Source organism: Hemitrygon akajei, chromosome 20 (assembly GCF_048418815.1).
Source record: "Hemitrygon akajei chromosome 20, sHemAka1.3, whole genome shotgun sequence".
Taxonomy (NCBI): Eukaryota; Metazoa; Chordata; class Chondrichthyes; order Myliobatiformes; family Dasyatidae; genus Hemitrygon; species Hemitrygon akajei.
In genome coordinates this window covers 25,005,508-25,020,525 of record NC_133143.1, presented here as the reverse complement: position 1 = coordinate 25,020,525, position 15,018 = coordinate 25,005,508, and the positions used below count along the sequence as shown (strand labels likewise).

Sequence of the window (15,018 nt, the reverse complement as noted above, 5' to 3'; positions counted from 1 at the left end):
GCAAACTCCAAAAAAAATTTCAGAATATTGGAAAGAACTAATTGCTTAGATATTTTAGTAGTTATGAATGAGAAAAAAAGAGTCCAGATTTGATATTTTGTCTGGATCCAGTTAGCAGGTCTCAGCCAATGTAGAGCCAAATTAAGTTCAAGACTCTTGGAGCCAGGGGATGAACATTTGCTAGGGTTCAAGTCCTGATCACAACCTGGAAGTGCCTGTTGCAGGTATGTGCATGTATTCATAAAGAATTCAGGTATGGATACTTCTTGCCTTACGTTGTCAATACATATACAGTTGATTAAAGGCTGGATAGGCAAAGTACCAGAGAGTGGCAGTCGTGCAGCTAATTGAGCTGCTGCCTCACAGTCCCAGTGATTTGGATTCAATCCCATCCTCTAGTGCTATCTGAATGGACTTTGCACATTACTCTTGTAACTTCAAGGGTGGCACGGCAGTGGAATAGTTAAGGCAATTGCTTTATAGTGCCAGCGATTACTGATCAGGGTTCGAATCCCGCCATGACAATAAGGAGTTTGTACATTCTCCTCCTGACCAGATGGGTCTCTTCTGGGTACTCTGATCTCCTCCCACTTGCCAAAGTTGTGCAGTTACAGCTAGGAAGTTGTGGGCAAGCTACGTTGGCACCGGAAGCATGGCAACATTTGCAGGCTGCCTGCAGCTCAATCCTCGCTGATTTGATTTGATGCAAATGACGCATTTCACTGTATGTTTCAATGTACATGTGACAAATAAAGCTAATCCTTTTGTCTGGAACAGTGTGAATTTCCTCCAGATTCCATCCACATTTCTCCTGTGAACTGTGGGTGGTGGTACTGACAAGTATATGGAGAGAATAAGCATAGGGAAAACTGGCAGGAATGAGCATAGACTTAATGGGCTAAATAGGATACAGTTCATAGATGACCTTGTGTTTCCATAGTGAAACAGCGCATATATGGAAATATAAAGTCAGCTATGGAGTTATATCCAAGCAAGGTGTCAGTGAGTCCAGGAACAGGAAAATATTATTCTAAACTTTGCAAGCTGATTGGAAAATGCAGTTTCTTAGCCCATTCTTGTTCCTATGTGCTTCCCTCCGTGTAAAACTCATTGTGGATAATTATAGCCAGGGGCAAAAGTGGATCAGATGCCCTTTATGGCAACAGAATTTTAACTTATCAGGAGGGATGTATATGGCAAGGAGCAGATGTGCTATCTGCAATGTAGCATCAATAAACCAACAAAAGAAATCTTTGTAAAAAATTTACTTTTTCCAGGTCCTGTTTCCCCAGGGTAGTAATGCTAAGCGTTGGAGGACATTCACTTAAGGTGAGAGGGGAAAGTCCTTAAAAGGTTTATGGGATTTTTTTTACACAAAGGGCCGGAATGGGGCTAACAGGGATACTGGTGGACGCAGCTATATCGTGGTTTTTAAGAAGCAGTCAGAATGCCGCATATTATGTTGAGATAGAGGGATATGGATCAGGTGCTAGCAGAAGTGATTTTGTTTACTTCAGCAAAGTGCTTAGTGCAGACAAGATCAGCTGAAGGGCCTGTCGTCTGCAGTATTGTTTTATGTCTATGTTGTTTTCCTCAAATAATGGTTCAAGTTCAGAGGTTTGCCCCATTTAATGTGTACATGTGGAGGAAGTTCAAGATGACTGGGTTCCTTATTTTTCGCAACACCGGAAGAGGCCATTCAGTTCATGGATTCTATGCCAACTCTCAGAGTAATTCCATCAATCCCATTTCCCTAACTGCTTCCCCATACCCTCTCCCCCATGCCCATCAGCTTTCCCTGTCCACATCCCAGTAATTCTTCGGTCTCTCAGGTGTTAAAGTTGACTTACAAAAGGCAAGCGATCTGAGAACAGACTAAGGAGATGCAGGAGGAAAGCAGAGCACCCTGGGAAAACACACACCTTCAGAGAGAGGACCTGCGAACTCTGCAGAGGCAGCTGCCGATGTCAGCACTGAACATGGATCCCCAGCACTGTGAACAGGCAGTGCTGTCATACCACCCACACATTGACGTTGCACAAATTAAAAATCTGACACTAACAAGCACTGTCTCTCCCAAATAAATATATAGCAAATAATGTGGTTTAGTGAAGAAAGACAGAAAAATTGCTGATGATGGAAATCTGAAACAAAAACTGAAAATGCTCAAAATACTCAGCAGGTCAGGACACATGCATAGGGAGAGAAATTGAGTCAATTTTTGGAGACCTTTTGTCAAAAGTGAAAGTGAGACAAAAAGAGCCTGCAAAGCTGAAGAGGTGGTATTTCTGAAAGGGTAAAACTAAGTGGATAAACTGTAAATAAGGTTGTCCAGTCAATGAGTGGAATGAGTGGTATTCCCAGATAAGAAAGGAAAGAAAAACAATCTGAGCCATCATTCATTCATCATTCGTTAGGTGTGGTGTTGTATGACATGGACATAGATGGTCGTCCTTCTACAACCATGAGTGTTCTAGCCAAATTTTTCTACAGAAGTGGTTTGCTGTTGCCTTCTTCTGAGCAGTGTCTTACAAGACGGGTGTCCCCAGCCATTATCAATACTCTTCAGAGATTGTCTGTCTGGTATCAGTGGTCGCATAACCAGAACTTGTGATCACAATTCTCTCTCCTTTACCATAACATTGGAGAGGGATGGGAACAGACAAGTTAGGAAAGCGTTTAATTCGAGAAAGGGGAAATATGGAGTTATCAGGCAAGAACTTGGAAGCATAAGTTGGGAACAGATGTTCTCAGGGAAATGTACAGCAGAAATGTGGCAAATGTTCAGGGGCTATTTGCTTGGTGTCCTGCATAGGTATGTTCCAATGAAACAGGGAAAGGATGGTAGGGTACAGAAACCGTGGTGTACAAAATTAAGTCAAGGAGAAAAGAAAAGCTCACAAAAGGTTCAAAAAACTAGGTAATGATAGAGATCCAGAAGATTATAAAGCTACCAGGAAGGAGCTGAAGAATGAAATTAGGAGAGCCAGAAGGGGCCATGAGAAGGCCTTGGCGAGCAGGATTAAGGAAAACCCCAAGGCATTCTACAAGTGTGTGAAGAGCAAAAGGATAAGATGTGAGAGAATAGGACAAATCAAGTGTGACAGTGGAAAAGAGTGTATGGAACCGGAGGAGATAGCAGAGGTACTTAATGAATACTTTGCTTCAGTATTCACTATGGAAAATGATCTTGGTGATTATAGGGATGACTTACAGCGGAATGAAAAACTTGAGCATATAGACATTAAGAAAGAGGACGTGCTGGAGGTTTTGGAAAGCATCAAGTTGGATAAGTCACTGGGACCAGATGAGATATACCCCAGGTTACTGTGGGAGGTGAGGGAGGAGATTGCTGAGCCTCTGGTGATGATCTTTGCATCATCAATGGGGACAGGAGAGGTTCCGGAGGATTGCAGGGTTGTAGACATTGTTTCCTTATTCAAAAAAGGGAGTACAGATAACCCAGGAAATCATAGACCAGTGAGTCTTACTTCAGTGGTTGGTAAGTTGATGGAAAAGATCCTGAGAGACCAGATTTATAAACATTTGGAGAGGCTTTATATGATTAGGAATAGTAAGCAAGGCTTTGTGAAAGGCAGCTCATGTCTTACGAGCCTGATTGAATTTCTTGAGGATATGACTAAACATATTGATGAAGGAAGAGCAGTAGATGTAGTGTATATGGATTTCAGCAAGGCATTTGATAAGGTACCCCATGCAAGGCTTACTGAGAAAGTAAGGAGGCATGGGATCCAAGGGGACATTGCTTTGTGGATCCAGAACTGGCTTGCCCACAGAAGACAAAGAGTGGTTGTAGGTGGGTCATATTTTGCATGGAGGCCAGTGACCAGTGGTGTGCCTCAGGGATCTGTTCTGGGACCCCTTCTCTTCGTGATTTTTATAAATGACCTGGATGAGGAAATGGAGGGATGGGTTAGTAAATCTGCTGATGACATTAAGGTTGGGGGTGTTGTGGATAGTGTGGAGGGCTGTCAGAGTTACAGTGGGATATTGACAGGATGCAAAAATTGGCTGAGAAGTGGCAGATGAAGTTCAACTCAGATAGGTGTGAGGTGATTCATTTTCATAGGTCAAATATGATGGCAGAATACAGTATTAATGTAAGACTCTTGGCAGTGTGAAGGACCAGAGGGGTCCATTGGGCACACAAAGCTGCTGCACAGGTTGACTCTGTTGGTAAGAAGGCATACGGTGTATTGACCTTCATCAATCGTGGGATTGGGTTTAACAGCCAAGAGGTAATGTTACAGCTATATAGGGCCCTGGTCAGGCCACACTTGGAATACTGTGCTCAGTTCTGGTCACCTCACTACAGAAAGGATGTGGAGACTTTAGAAAGGGCGCAGAGGAGATTTACAAGGATGTTGCCTGGATTGGGGAGCATGCCTTACGAGAATAGGTTGAGTGAACTTGGCCTTTCCTCCTTGGAGCGAGAGAGGATGAGTGGTGACCTGATAGAGCATTGATTGTGTGGACGAGCCTTTTCCCAGGGCTGAAATGGCTAGCACGAGAGGATTAAGGTGCTTTAAAGTAGGTGCTTGGAAGTAGGTACAGAGGAGATGTCAGGGGTAAGTTTTTTATGCAGAAAGTTGTGAGTGCGTGGAATGGGCTGCCAGCAACGGTGGTGGAGGCAGATATGATAGGGTCTCTTAAAAGACTCCTGGATAGGTACATGGAGCTTAGGTATTTTCTAAGGTAAGTACATGTTCGGCACAGTATTGTGGGCCGAAGGGCCTGTATTGTGCTGTAGGTTTTCTATGTTTTCTACGTAAAATTCTTTAACTGAGATCTGCATTTAATTTGAATGAGACACTAAACATCATAGCTACAAAAACCAGTGAATCATTTTGGGATTTTTAAAGAAACACTATCGTCATGGAAACCTCCTCCTATTGTTTCTGCTCATGCTCTACCGACATAAATCACATAGAAACATATCACCATGTAATTTGTGTGTGATGTCATAATCTCATGAGTTTATTGCCAGCTCCCCCTTACTCTCCTGGCAAAAGCACATTCGGCAGCCAGGTTTTTCACTGACCGTGCTTGTTGCTAAGGTATCACTTTATTTTATAATATTTCTGAATGAAGTATTTTTGGAGAAAAAAATATAATCTGGAGAAAAATAATGGAACAATGGCACAAATTTCAAACACATCCCTACCAAATTACTGATAATTAATTTTGATCGCTGAAAAACATTTGAACAAGTACTGATGTGAAACATTTAGTTTGTATAGAAACCAAAGACTCAAAATTTAGCGTTTTTTTCAGTGTAACAAATTCACTGAAATACATAAAATACACCTCTAATTCTGTTTAGAGTGCTGGCCAGTTCAGGCTGTGCAGAAATTCGTGTAATTAGGAGGTAGCGAGGTTAAACTTTGTGAAACACCAGTTAATTCCAGAACTATTAAATTTAGTTGATGGAGTTCAGTTGTTGGTGGGAGGCTAGCCCTGCCCCATCCTAACCCCTGCACTCAGAGTGATCTTCATTAGCCAGATGCATGCTTGGCAAAATTCATTGTGAAGAGAATTGGCTGGGCTGATTGGGTGTCCGTTTCATTGCTCAGAAACCAGTAGAATTTCAGAACTCCAGGTTTTAGATGTGGCTTAAGATCTAAATGAACACACAACAGGTTCATCCAGATGTGGAGCAGCTCCGCAACTAGTGGGGGAGAAAGACAAGAGTATTCAGAGAGCAATCAAGGGAGGAGGAAAGGTAAACAGGGATCTAATCAAAGTTTCCCAGGAGCACACTCTGTATATTAGCTTGGTAGGTAGAACAACGCTCTACTCCTCATGCTCCTTTCTGTATATTAGCTCGGTAGGTAGAACAATGCACTACTTCTCCATGAGAAGATCAATCTCAACCTGTAGCTGCTCAGAAGGGTCAGAACTATTTTGCCAGTAACACTGCAGTCACAACTTTGTGGGCTCTCAATTCCTCTAGCTCCTTACTAACTGATGCAGTGGAAATAAAATCACTTCTAGCAACTTGCACTGCATGAGCAAGGTCACGGCTCCCCGTTCATGTTAAAGAGGCTTGACTCCTTGTATTAACCTGAATGGTGACTTCCTCATGCCACCTCTTTGCTACAGGCCTGATGTGTCTCCAGGAAGAGAGCGGTCCTCTCCTTTAATCCATGGGGACGGTTCCAAAACAAGACTGTGAAAATAGTGCCAATAGCCACTCTTTTCAATGCTCTCTTCTGGGGAGGTCATAGTGTTCCCACTCTTCACTTTCACTGCCAAGATATCCAATAGAAGTACAGAAAAACAAGGCCTGTGTGGTCTTAAGGAATGCAAATCTTCATGTTCTTTCAACTCAGTTTGTTGTGACACTCCTCCCCAGATGTTTACTTCAGTCTGTAAGTCTGAAAGCAATTCTGAAGTAAGTCTGGAAGAAGTTGGTGAGCAATGCAGATGAGCGTTCAGCAGCACAGGATAAAACTACGCAGTTCTAACCACTCCTGAGTTTGGCTGTCCAATACTGCCTGCAGCTAATGGTTCTCCTACGGCTCCAAGCTAGCTTGCAAGACATGATTTCCATGATACAGTGGAAGCTGGAAGCACTATCCAGTGGGTATAAATTCTATCAGCACCAACTGAGTTCAGCTAGAGCTAACCATTCACAAACCAGGATCTTCGAATCAGCCAGGGCAGTTGAGAACTAGTATGAAAGTCGACTACTGATGTAATTTTATTGAAGTGTAATATAGTTGCATTTACACAGGGTTCACAGATTTCTATCAACCAGAGACTTTCCTTGCTGATCCTTTAATTTTTCTCTAACTCTTCCCAAGGTTGTTTTGAAAGCAGTTATTTATGCATCCAAGAAGCAGAGTTTAACAACTCAATCAAAAGATGAACTTTATGTCAGGGCAGTTGAGAACTATGTGAAAGAAATATCAAGAGGTATCTGCGCACACCCCCCCCCCCCCCCGACCATCCCCACTTCAAAAATGGAAATTCCTTAGCCTAGTTTCAAGAGCCATGATGAACCCTTTGGCCTGATTATGCATGCAGCCAGTACTAGCCACTGGCTATGTTCATCAATGGGGAGCCAATACTGTGAGTGTCCAGCCCTGAAGAAAACCATGATGTAATAAAGATTGCTTTGCACCCTTAACGGAGAGCAGCAGGAATTAACACTTGAAAAAAAAAAGCTGAAGAATATAAAGAACAGCATAAGACAGTGTAGGCTCTGTGGCTTGTGTGCAGCCCAGGACCCCTAGTTGCAGGAAGCGAATAGGAGGAAAGTTGCAATCTATCCAGTAGAGACCACCAATTATGACAACTTCACAGATTTGGCATGCAGCACTAGTGAACTGCACCCTTCATCTTGGAAATGTTTATAATTCTTACAAAGCTGCCACAGGCACACTCAGCTCATTTTCTCTGTCAAGGAAGAGTTATATCTAGAGTGCTCTTTTTGAACGAAATGCTGTAGTTTATGGGGAAAAGGGCAGAAAATTCAGAGATTTTACAAAAATCCACAGAAACAGTGATCAAGCCAATGACAGATGTCAATGCCAGCATTCCTACTGAAATTTCAATGTCTCATACATTCTTCTCTACTGTGATTCAGGTCAGAACTGGTAAGGTCAGAACTCACTTGACTGTCAGCAGAGAGACCTCTCCCAAAAGGTGTCTTAGCTATAGTCAGAACCACAGTCCTACCACACTCTGCCCTCCAGATCCAATTATCCGCCTCCACTTCCTCTACATTTCTAAACAAGGCGCAATGCGGAATGCAGTGGTCCCTGTTGAGGTGAGCCTCAAGCAGAAGATTCACTGATCTATGGGCTGTTTCCAAGGACATCTACTGAGACAAACATCAGAACATATTCAACTTGGTGGAAGACCCACTTCAGTCTGCCTAAAACCTTTTGGTCTTCCATTGAAAGGAGCTGTCTGGTACATTCTAGGGTGTAGGAATATGTGCTTAGGGATGCAATGAAACTCAAAACAGCCACTGGAATTATTTTGCTGGGAAGGGCCTCATACTCGGGTGCTGCGTACTTAGTAACAGGATCTCAAATGCGTCCTGGTCAGAAACATAGTGGTGTTGACGCATTGTAAGTCAACATATTGAATTGAGGGTATAACAAATACAGAGAAAGATGTGACCAATTGTATACACAATATATATATATATTATGACTGAAGTGTACATTTGAAATTCTAAAAATTAGATGAGACATTCCCTGAACAGACTTGGCATCCGGACAGCTTTCTTTATTCTGCTCCTCTCGCTTGTTGCAAGCCACAGAGCATTGTGCTCCGAGGTTTCTAGAGCACGCGTATTTGTTAATTGTTGTCCTAACTATGATCATTAAGCCTTTGTGCTTTCTATTTAATCTTATCAAGTTTATGTTGACTAGCACAAGTTTTCTGCATACTGTGACTATTTAAAGTGGACTCTTGATTAGTGCTTATCACAGTGTCCTTGTTTTGAGAATGATTTGTCTCATAGTGTTGCCTGATCAAGCCACTGATGTTCTATTGGAATTCTTATGAATTCTTCTTTCCATCTCTACATGGAGTCTGTTGTCACTTCCCATTGGGATTCAATTGTTGCCAGAGCACAACATGACAGAAGGACCCTACGATCAATGGACCCGAAGGAGGTTCAATATTGGCTTAGACATTGGCTAGCTGGAGGTGAAGATGCCTTCTATTCCAAGTTCCAAAGTTTATATATCCAGTGCCCTGAGTCTACATTCTGAGTTCTGGCATTCCTCCACACCTAGATTTAGTCATTGGCAGCACACACAGTGATGTTTGTAGATAACTGCATTCTCTCTATTCCCAAGGCTCATTCTCCCAGAAGTGTGCACTACTAATTCATTCATAGCTGTGTGACAGTCCTGAGATTAAAACCTGTTCCTGTCACTGAAACTAACACCTGTTGCACTACTCAGTGCAGGCTTTCCAAAAACTACCAAACACCTCCGCATTTAAAGCAGTGACCAGTAGAAGTCAATCAGCAGCTGTTCTGCTCGCAACTAATGAGCCATTTGCTTCCCAAAAAAGGATAACAAATGGAGACTGATGAACCAACTATAAACACCAGACAAAATTTTCACAGAATGTTACACACACTAAATGCTAGTTTTGTTTAAATGCATATAAATTTCATGTCACATATATTTGCTTGGATACCATATAATTCTTAAAAGTGGCAATAAATCACAACTGTGTTAGTTGAGTTTCCCAAAATATTCCTGAGCAGGTAAAGGAATATGAATGAACAAACATAGGTTTACAACTCCCAAGCAGTATGGAAATGCAAAATATATTTCTGTTCATTTCTTTTCATTTGTCTTTTTGCCTTTCTAATTATTCTAACTTAACTGTGATAGGACCCATTGCATTATCTCTCTGTTGCATCATAAATAATTATCATACTTCCTCAGAATCAGTTTACATAATCCACTGATGCAGTTCACCCAATATACTTAAATTCACTTTAACTTCCTTCCCCAATAGTCTTATTCTCCAAGTACTAGATCAATAAAATCTACTTTGCAGTTTCACATAGGAACAGACATTAAGGAAATTGAGCAGTAATATCAGTAAAGCTATTTAGCTAGGAGTGAAACAGAACATAAACAAAAACAGAAAAGGAAGAATAATTAAAAGTTATTGAGGATTTTCTCTATGTAAGAACATTAATTCCTGAATACAAGATAAATTGTGCAGTTGCTTATCTGTTTTAATGCATAACTAAATTCTTACACAATTCTACAGTATGAGCAGCAGTTGGTGATACAATTCTGCATCACCAACAGCTGACTGCCATATTTACACAGAAGTTATATGAAAATGGATTTTCATGATTTTTATATCAAGACGTTGTCAAGCATGTAGAGAAGAAGGCATACCTTATATTCATCCTGAATCCAGCTCATTAAAGTTTTACTGACAAATAATATTTTCCATTTTTCAAGTTACGAATATCCCAGATTCTATTTCCAAAAATAGTTGGAAATGGGGCAATGGAATCATGCTCGAATATATTCCATTTTTGGTCGGCTATCCTGAGTCCAACATTCTTCATATATTTACTGTAAGATAAAGTAAACCAATTGATATGTTTTGGAAATTCTTCCACCATCTTCCAAGTGTACAACAGCAAACATTTAAATCCATTTGTTAATAGTCTCTCGGGATTTGTAAAGATCCATTCTGTTCATCCAAATTATCTTCGGAGACTGAGAATGAAACCTCCTATAATATCTCCCTTGCAGAAGAAAAACATTTGTTAGCATTTTAAATTATCTAAAGGTAAAACTTATTTTACTAATGTTTTCTTTCTGATGAAAGATCATTGACTTGAAATGTAAACACTGCTTGCCTGCTGAGCTCCTCCAGCATTTTGTATGTGTTTCTTTAACCAAACCTGCTACTTGTTCTGTTGAATGTTTCCAACCTTTTCCTTTTTATTTCAGATTCTGGAATATCTGCAGTACTTATTTAACTTGTATATGGCCTAAAGTTCAGCATCATCAATAAATCAAAGATCCAAAGAACCCTGTGAAATTATTAATAAATAATGTTTTTGAATATGTTGATCCAGCATTATAATAACTAGTAAATATACATAATGCATTTAGGGAGAAGCAGCAAAATCTAAAACAAGCATTAGAAGCTATAGAATTTATTGCTTCTAGTGAGGATATTCTTTACAAGGACTTCCAGAAGATAACGAATTTGCTACACTTAGCTAGAGAAATTCAAGGTAAAATTTGGAAGCAGGTAAGAAACAGATGATGTGACTGATTTTGATTGGTGGATGAAATAAGACAGGTCAAAGAATATTGTATATGCATGCATGCCTACATAATATGGAGAACAATATTCCAGATTTATTTACTGCCCAGTAAGTAACACTTGAACGATAACTAGTTATAATGCATTACAGCAACATTTCCTCCAAGAAATTTGGATACCATTATCAAGGTTATCAAATCTTTCAAAAGTGTTTTCTTAAGCAAGAAACTATCCAAACTTTTTGACTAACTAATAACTTTTACTTAGTCAGGCTGATGATCCTCTTCAGAAATACACCTACTAGACTCAGTTCTGTAATATATAACTAAAGTTGGTGAATGATTTACATATTTAAAATAGATTGTCATAAACATTAGCATTAGATTTAGCAACATCGATCTATTGACTGCATCATACTAAAGTGGAAAGAACCTCCTCCCCAGCCCCCACCCCCAAAGTCCAATGAAACAACAAATGGATCCTTCTGCTTGTTAAGTGTCAGGTCATACATCCACCTGATGAATTTCCTGTAGCCTTAACTTCTCCAAGATATTCATATTATTTGCATTCCCAACCTCTGGGAGCATTAATATTCTAATATTTTCATTAACGTTTCAAATTAAGATTCCCTAAGCAGAGTAAACGTTTGCATTGAATTATGATTGAAAGCAAAGAGAAGTGAGAAAGGAAGAGAATCGGAACACTGTAAAACAAAGAGAAGAGGGGAAAACAGAGGAATAAAACACTTGGATAATCTCCGTTTTGTCTTTACTGTACCAAGATGGATGAAGGTAAATATAACTTTTGTTTTTGTGGCTATAAGTACGTCCAAACAGAGAACATTAGTGTAACCTGAATACCCTTTTCCTTAAAGTTATCAAACAATTTACCTCCACTCAACAGGTACAAGGCGAATTCAAACCAAACTCATCGGGCGCCGGTATAAATGGGTATAATTTCCCATTCCGGTTGATTGTTTTATGATATTACTGAAGTACCACGGAATCTGTTTAAAATTCGATGCCAACAAAACAAACAGCACAGCAGCGAGGATATACTGTAGTCAATCCTTTCCTTAGCAGATGCTAAATGAAAATATTGCAAATGCAGTTGATTATTAGCTTGATTTCATATTGGAAATCTATATGGAACGTTTTACATGGATTCTACAAGTAAACCTCTTCAATTAAAACTTCTTTAATTATAGTCCAAGAAAACAGGTATCCCACCCAGAACTTTCTGTCATATATAGAAAATCGTAAATACAGTATGCAGTATTTGGTATACAGTAATGGAAAAAAAACTTTTTGTTTAAAACTTTTATTGTGGTGAGACTGGTTTGAAACGATGGATTAAAAATATTCTGAGGCAAAAAAGTGAAAGAGAGCAAAACAAGACATAAACAAGTAGAAAAGGGGCATTAAAGAATTAACCAAATAGACACCGTGCCACACAACTGTCCGCTATCACGAGGATTCCCTGGGTAACAAAAGAACAGGGAGTGGCTGAACTTACTTTTTAAAAAAGACGGAACTGAAGAAGGACCAAATTTCAACCAGAAAATACATGGTAATGGATTTATCCCAAGTCCCATCAACTCGTACTAATATCAAGTTAAATATGCGACTTATCGTATCACTGGCCACACAATAAAATCTAAAGCCTGTAATTAATATAGTGACCCCATAATCTTTTGTGTAACTCAGGCATTATAAACCGCGCCTGAGACAATGCATACAATCATGTTTGGCTAAATTTCCAAAGTTTCGTATAACCGGCTGGATTTTATAATAAACCAGAAGATTAAACATCACTGAATGAAAATGTGGCTGCTAAAAGTTGCACCTATGCATACTATTAACTCTAATCCCACCTATTTAATAACATCACAAAGTATTTTCTTACATGAAGATTACTGGGAACGTGCTTCCAAACTTCTTGTTGAAGATGCGACATATGTTTGGATAAGTTCAAACTACGGTTCGTTGTCTATGCAGAAAAGCCAAATATTCTTCCAGTACGAGTGCCAAAACTATTCAGGTCGCTCTTTGTCCTCAAAGGAACGCCGCTCGGGCGGACAAAGGCTGTGAGGAAGCGAGTATTAGACAAAGGCTGATAGTGATACGAGTTAAAGTAGTAAGATTCGACCCACTACACCAAACAAAGAACTTTGATGTTTTGGATTGGTCCTGGACAATTTCTATCCTCAAATTGTCCAACACAGTGCTCAAACCCCACGGAAAAGAGATACCTTTAAATGTTTCTCCTGTTGCTATCTCCGCATTCATCGCTAATACGAATAACATCGAATTTGTTGCATCCCAGATATTAAGCCACCCCGTTATATCCCAGTCTTTTGGAGTAGACAAGCTATATTTAGAAGCTGGAATGTATTGACAATCTGGCGCATTAACTATTGCTCGAAGGAACAAGACCCAACTTTTGTTCAAACCATCGTAAATGGATTGTCCTCAAAAGAAACCGGAGAAATGTTAGCGTTAATTGAAGAGAGGGTGGGGAGACCGAGATAATGAGATATTTTTTTCAGTCCTTGTTAAACAGCGGCTGCTAGCTACTGTAAAGGTCCCAAATGCTCGAGAGCAAATTACAGTACTTGTTTTCACAAGTTCCTCCTCATAGTCAGTTTTGTTTTAAATTTCCGAGTTTTAAAATGATCCGCCTGTGCGATATTCCCCATCTGAAACAGAAGCGAAACTGTCAGTAACTCCTTCCGAAAACCCCAAACACAGGTCAGCGATAAAACCCAGACCTGAGATTTCTGCAGATATCATCTTTGTCTCACAACATCACCTCCTAAATATCACCAGTTAATCACCTTGCAATTTGATTTAAGTGCAATTCGATGCCAGTCCGTGTTCGATGCAGTCACGGTGAATGGATATTGAGGGCCGTGGCTCTTTCAGAAAAGGAATTAAGGACCTTGTTTCAGTGTGATGAACCTAGATTGAGAACAAAGACTTTCTCGGGCCTCCCGAGTACATTATCAGCAGCTACAAAGGAGGCAGCAGTTCGCACTCACTTCCTACCTGTTGCACGCCTGCAGTGTATAAATATAAAACAAAATGTCTCTGATTCCCACTTTATTTTAGCGACGTCTGGCGTAGAATCAAAACGAATCAAGAAAGAAAAGTTTATCAGGGACCGCTTAACATCACCGCCCTGGAAATAGAAAGAGAGCCATTCCTTCAACTTTCGTTCCCTGCAGCGCCTTTTCTTTTTTAATTTTTCATTTCATACCGAAAAGATGTCAAGACATTAGAAATAAAAGGTCTTTAAAATGAAACTTACCCCGGGGCATAGAAACGGTTATCACCTGCAACCCCAGATCGCAACCCCTCCAGGAATGTGGGGAGTGGTGTTTGAGGGTTAATTCTCTCCGATCTCTTTCAAGCCTTTGACTAGAACAAAGGAAACTCCCCTCGCCACTGCGTAAAAGGCTTTTGTATTTAACTTTGGTGCTGACGCGCTCACGCACTCTCTCCTCTCACAGCCGTTCACGACCCAACTTCTCGCCATCCTATGGCAGTAACACTCTCATCGGGTCCCATCGCACCCACCCCTCCTACACATAACAGGACAACACGCATCGTTTTGGAGTAGGTTGGGGTTTTTTAGCTTTGAGTGTTATTTTTAGTGGGTCGTAGATTCATGTATTTTAAATGAAGTTTGAAATTCTTGACAACAGTTTCCCTTTGTGCTCGTTTCTGAAGTAATTATGACCGCGCCCCTGTTGGCTCATAGACGACTTGTACCCCGCCCTGGAAAGGGGAGGGGGTGAATACTAAGGGATCACTTGGAGAGTGAACGAGGGAGTAGAGACAGAAAAGGGGGATGAAGTTCAGATCAGAAACCTGTAGGTTGGGAGGAATGATCGTGAAGATTGTAGTCAGCTCTTCAGAGGAGCATGAAATAGAGGTCGATCGAAAGCAATACTGTCGCGAGGGACAACAGAGGCCATCCCGACATCACCTCATAAAAGAAAGACAGGACACGAGTTTCCGTTCCGCGCGCACCGCCACTTTTTTTTTTAAAAAAAGGGTTCTCAGGAGGGGTATTGCCAATGTAAACTGCTGCACCCCATAAAAGAAAGCCTGGACCATACACAGAAATCTCTTTCATGGGATTACAGGATTCAGCATTTGGCCAAGGACCCCTGGAAACCAATAAACTCGGAGAGCGCGACCGGAGGGACCGCCA

General features: G+C 40.6%; 1 long non-coding RNA gene across 2 annotated transcripts in view; it reads right to left on the bottom strand.

The window, feature by feature from the left end:
- LOC140713654 (uncharacterized) overlaps window positions 1-14,252 on the bottom strand; it is a 30,757-nt gene extending 16,505 nt beyond the window's left edge. The window contains exons 1-3 of one of the 2 annotated variants that reach the window (XR_012095697.1): window positions 14,110-14,252; window positions 12,706-12,884; window positions 9,912-10,094 (exon numbers count right to left, since the gene is read on the bottom strand). This is a non-coding gene — a long non-coding RNA (uncharacterized lncRNA). The remainder of the gene's footprint in view (window positions 1-9,911; window positions 10,095-12,705; window positions 12,885-14,109) is intronic. The other variant, XR_012095696.1, reaches the window with a different exon arrangement.
- Between the last annotated feature and the right edge of the window lie 766 nt (window positions 14,253-15,018).